The sequence below is a fragment of the Scylla paramamosain genome, chromosome 17, assembly GCF_035594125.1.
Source record: "Scylla paramamosain isolate STU-SP2022 chromosome 17, ASM3559412v1, whole genome shotgun sequence".
NCBI classification, from domain to species: domain Eukaryota; kingdom Metazoa; phylum Arthropoda; class Malacostraca; order Decapoda; family Portunidae; genus Scylla; species Scylla paramamosain.
This window is the reverse complement of record NC_087167.1, coordinates 3,582,501-3,587,500: the sequence shown is the minus strand read 5'-3', so window position 1 is coordinate 3,587,500 and position 5,000 is coordinate 3,582,501. Positions and strand designations below refer to the sequence as shown.

At 40.9% G+C, this 5,000-nt stretch overlaps 1 protein-coding gene and 1 long non-coding RNA gene across 2 annotated transcripts in view; one reads left to right on the top strand and one right to left on the bottom strand.

The window, feature by feature from the left end:
* Positions 1 to 5,000, top strand: part of LOC135108329 (uncharacterized) — a 26,224-nt gene that overhangs the window by 14,291 nt on the left and 6,933 nt on the right. The window lies entirely within an intron of this gene.
* The window catches only part of LOC135108330 (uncharacterized), a 13,589-nt gene continuing 9,946 nt past the window's right edge, over positions 1,358 to 5,000 (bottom strand). Inside the window, exons 3-5 of the long non-coding RNA XR_010272210.1 lie at positions 4,703 to 4,839; positions 2,181 to 2,231; positions 1,358 to 1,727 (exon numbers count right to left, since the gene is read on the bottom strand). This is a non-coding gene — a long non-coding RNA (uncharacterized LOC135108330). The remainder of the gene's footprint in view (positions 1,728 to 2,180; positions 2,232 to 4,702; positions 4,840 to 5,000) is intronic.

The following is a 5,000-nucleotide window of genomic DNA, read 5'->3' as shown; positions in this document are numbered from 1 at the left end:
TGGTTAAATTTTGCATTAGAGAAGTGGACAGAATAGGGGTGAGAAAGAAGAAAGTCTTGTGCAGCGAGGCCGCGGGAGGAGAGGAGGTATGCAGTTAGTGATATCAGAAAAGCATTTAGCATGAAAATAGCGGTAGAAGATAGCAAGAGGTGCAACATTGCGGCGATGAGAGAGAGGCTGAAGACAGGCAATTAGAGGAGAGGAGTTGATGAGACGAAAAGCTTTTGATTCCACCCTGTCTAAAAGAGCGGTATGAGTGGAACCTCCCTCATACTTGTGAGGCATACTCCATATATGGACAGATAAGGCCCCTGTGCAGAGTTAGCAGCCTGGGGGGACGGTGAGAAAAACTAGCGGAAACGATTCAGAGCGCCTAACTTCATAGAAGTTGTTGTAGCTAGAGATGAGATGTTAAGTTTCCAGTTTAGATTATAAGTAAAGGACAGACCGAGAATGTTCAGTGTAGAAGAGGGGGGTAGTTGAGTGTCATTGAAGAAGAGGGGATAGTTGTCTAGAAGGTTGTGTCGAGTTGATAGATGGATGAATTGAGTTTTTGAGGCGTTGAACAATACTAAGTTTACTCTGCCCCAATCAGAAATTTTAGAGATCAGAAGTCAGGCGTTCTGTGGCTTCCCTGCGTGAACTGTTTACTTCCTGAAGGGTTGGACGTCTACGAAAAGACGTGAAAAAGTGCAGGATGGTATCATCATCATAGGAGTGAATAAGACAAGAAGTATGGTTTAGGTCATTGATGAATAATATGAAGAGAGTGAATGACAGGACATAACCCAGAGGAAAACCACTGTTAATAGATATCTGTTAATAATATCAAAAACTTTGATATGTCTAAGCCTTAGACATATAAATCAAAGTTTTTGATAGTCTGGCACAAAGCTTTGATTTCTAAATTACCCTCCTACGGCTTCTATCCTTTTTTTCTCTAACTTCATCTCAAGCTTCCTTTCTGACCGTTCTATTGCTGCTGTGGTAGACGGTCACTGTCTTGCGGGCTTGCTATATATCTACATCTGTCTGCTTGTCTTTGTCTCTATCAATTGAATCTGTATCTGTTTGTTTGTCTATCTATCTACCCCCGTTCTCTCTCTCTCTCTCTCTCTCTGTGTGTGTGTGTGTGTGTGTGTGTGTGTGCTATATATATATATATATATATATATATATATATATATATATATATATATATATATATATATATATATATATATATATATATATATATATATATATATATATATATATATATATATAAATTATTGCCTTGATATATTTTTACTTAGCTACTCCTAAAATTTCTGTTTTCTTTTGTTTCGCCATTTTAAGAGAAAACCAAACCTCTTAATAACTATACAAATTTTATATAGACACCGATTACAGATTTTATAGACACCGATCACAGGGCCTCACAGGGCCCTTTCACAATTTAGTACAATTTCACTACAGACACCGATTACAGGCCCCTTTCACAGCAGAATACCATCCAAAACAATATCAAACTATAAAAGCGGCAAATACTTAGATACTTCAGCAATACTGATAATAAATATTACGCTTTTCTCTGGACGCATTCATAACTTCACCACGGAGATGTATGCCATGACATCAGTGTTACAGCAGATATATATCACTTTGAATCCTCACTCCTCCTCCCTGTCTTTTGCTTGCAGCACATGGGTTTTTGAAAGGGTGTGTGGTGGCTGATTTCTAAAATCCTGTAAGAGAAAGAAAATGTATAAATAAATACCACACGAGATTTCAATACAGAAGTTTTCTACAGTATTACGTAACATGCATTAACACTTTCTACCAAATGTTCCCTATTTCAAGCTAAACTTCTTATGTTTATTATATATATATTTTGCAATTTGAATCAAAGTCCTAAACATGCCCATATGTCATAGCAATTAAGACTGCGTACTGTGGAAATAAGTAATCTGAGAGAGACAAATGATGTGAACAGTGGAATGATGGAACAGATGAAAATAAACACATTGAAATGCTTGCAAGGCAAATTACGGTCAATAGATCGCACAGGTTGCAGTGAAACTCCGCATGAACGCTAAGAACTACAATTGATTGATGTCGTAAATCGAATTTTGGAATAAAATTCCAGTGATCACTCACTCACGGCAGCAGCCATGTTGAAACTGAAATTCACCTATTACCTTAAGTGGCTCTCTCCTGTCTACAAGATGACGTCCTGTCCTGGCATTGACCTGAAATATAAAGTTAATCAATTACTAATAGGAAACATCACACACATAACGCGTCATGTATTCTGGAGTATGAACACCACCACTCGGCCTGTAAACAAACACAAGAACGATATGGCTCAGGTGGCGGAGCGTGAAGATGACGGACCTTGGATAAAGGGAGAAGTGTCAACATTTCCTAAAGGGTATGCAGTGAGTAAAAAAAAAAAAAATCTGGAAATATTAAGATACAGACCTTGGACATAAAATACACAAGCACATAAAATACACACGCACATATAACACACACACACACACAATTCCTTCACGGAGCACGCCTTCAGAGTTACTGACGTGGGCACTGGGAAGGCTGCTGTCTATAGCCCTCCTTCTCCTCCTCCACTTGTTTTATTTTTATCATCGTTACCTTGCTTTCGTGTTTCCTTCTCCTCCCTCTTGTTTTCCTATTTTCTTGGTTTTCTCTATTTCATTTAGCATTTTATTCGTATTTTTTTTGTCCAACTCCGTGTGTGTGTGTGTGTGTGTGTGTGTGTGTGTGCACGCTGTTCGCTGGTTATCTTATACAACGTACTTTAATAATAACTACATTTCTCTCTCTCTCTCTCTCTCTCTCTCTCTCTCTCTCTCTCTCTCTCTCTCCCTTTATGTGTGTGTGTGTGTGTGTGTGTGTGTTTCCTATATCATTTACTTCTAAAAATATCACTCTTCACACTATTTTTCCCTTTATTTTTCTTCTCCTCTTTCACATTAACAGCGTCTTTCCAAAACACACACACACACACACACACACACACACACTAACGAAAGGACACTGAAGACATAATTACTGCATCACCACTCCCACCAACAGATCCCAGTCATCCTCGTGCCTCGTCGTCCTCTCCTCCCGCCGCCACCGACAGCCTCGCCTGCCTCTACCTCGTATTCTGCGGTTATGCTTGCTTGGCTGAAATGATTTTGTCTTGGTACACGAATGTAAATGAGAAAGAGGAAGAGGGGGGAGAGAGAACGGTGGATGTTACTTGTTGTTAGATTGTTTTAGAAGCCTTTTTTTGTTTTGTCTAGTAACGACCCATGATAATGAAGACAAGAATGAAATGGGAATGAGTGAGGGAGTGAAAAAAAGTAAGAAGAAATAAAATGAAATAAGGAATTGGTGATAGGTTGTGTGGTAGGCTTGTGGTGCTGCGTTAAGGCGAGCCAGGCGCCATTAACAAGAATTATGTATGAAGGTACGTATATTTTGTGTCTAAGTCATGAACCAGTGTAGTCTGGTATTTGAACTGGGGCGGCTAAGGATCTGGAACATCGGTTATGTAAGTCAGTGTGGAGCTCGAAGTCAAGGAAGGTGAACAAGGGGATGATTCATGTGGAGGTGAAATACGCGACAAGCAGCGAGGTACTTAATGTATAAGTTTAACGAACCTCCCTCCACGCTAGGCTTGTTTCTGCAGGCTTAGAGGGATGGGATGAGCTGCAGTGGGATTAACATAATCGTCGAAACCGCGTCAGTAAATTGTTGATGAGTTTTAAGTGCTGAAAGGTTCTGATACTTTACGTCGTCATTAGCGATGTTATTTCCGTTTCTCATTTCTAGACAATAAATAAACTTCTGCGACAATAAATACGTATTGTTCAGCTGATTTCCTCAGTATTTCTGCTTAACTAACTGCCTGCCTGTTTGCCTGTACGACTGTCTTCCCCGCTTCTCCGTTTGCATACCTGCTTGCCTGCCTGTATGCTTCCCTTTCTTCCATCCTTTAAGATAACTGTCTGCCTGCCTGCCTGCCTTTCATTCTATCGCCGATTTTTTTCTAGCTTCCTGCCTGCCTGTCCTGTCATTCATTTTAAGTGCCAGCCTGTCTTTCTGCCTGCCTGCCTTCAGTTGTAGCTGTCTATCTGCTTTCCATCTTACCAGCCTGCTTTCCTTTCTAGCCTCCTACCTGGCAATAATTATAGTACGTAAAGAAACTGTTCCGATCACAACGCCTCCCGAATTATATCGTCCAGTACTGTTGTAGTAACCCAGTATGGAGACGACAGCACCTCACCCATACCTTACTCAGCTACTATAAAACAACAAGCACACATTGTTAATATATTCCTACAATTTTCGGTCACCTTAACTACTGCTCTTTCCCCTTGTCAGTCCCTAGCTTGCTTTATTACGTTAAACCCGCCCTCTTTTCTCGCGTCTGTGCAACTACTCTCAACAGGCTGTATTGAAAGCTATTACCGTACCCAAGGATACTTTCATGATTCCGGTAATAGCTCAACGAGGTTTCTGCACCGTTAATGAGAACCCAACAAATCACTTATGTGGCCTTTGTAAATACTCGTAATCCCGATGAAACTTCAATACGAACCTAACTCACATCTTACTCTCTGCCACTCACCTGAAGGCCGTCGTGTGAAGGCTGAAGATGACTCAGGCAGAGAAGAGAACTACACCCAAGAAAACTACGTACTCGTACCTGAGGCGCGAAGAAAACGGTGGGCGAGTCGCACCATGATACGAAGCAGCAGGGATCATAAAGGAGTATCCACTGACACTAACGGCATTTCAGATGATAGTCATAGTACTATTGCTTCATCCTGCCGCCCACGATGCCTGGCAGAAAGAAAACGGCGGAATGAAGGGAGGAGGAAGTTTCGCACCACGTTCTTACTAAACGTTTCGGACTGTTATGTTGACTGCTTTTAATAGGGTTTGGTGGATGCGTCAGGTGATAGTTTAACAAGGATTCTGCATCATTAATGGGAAGGACACTA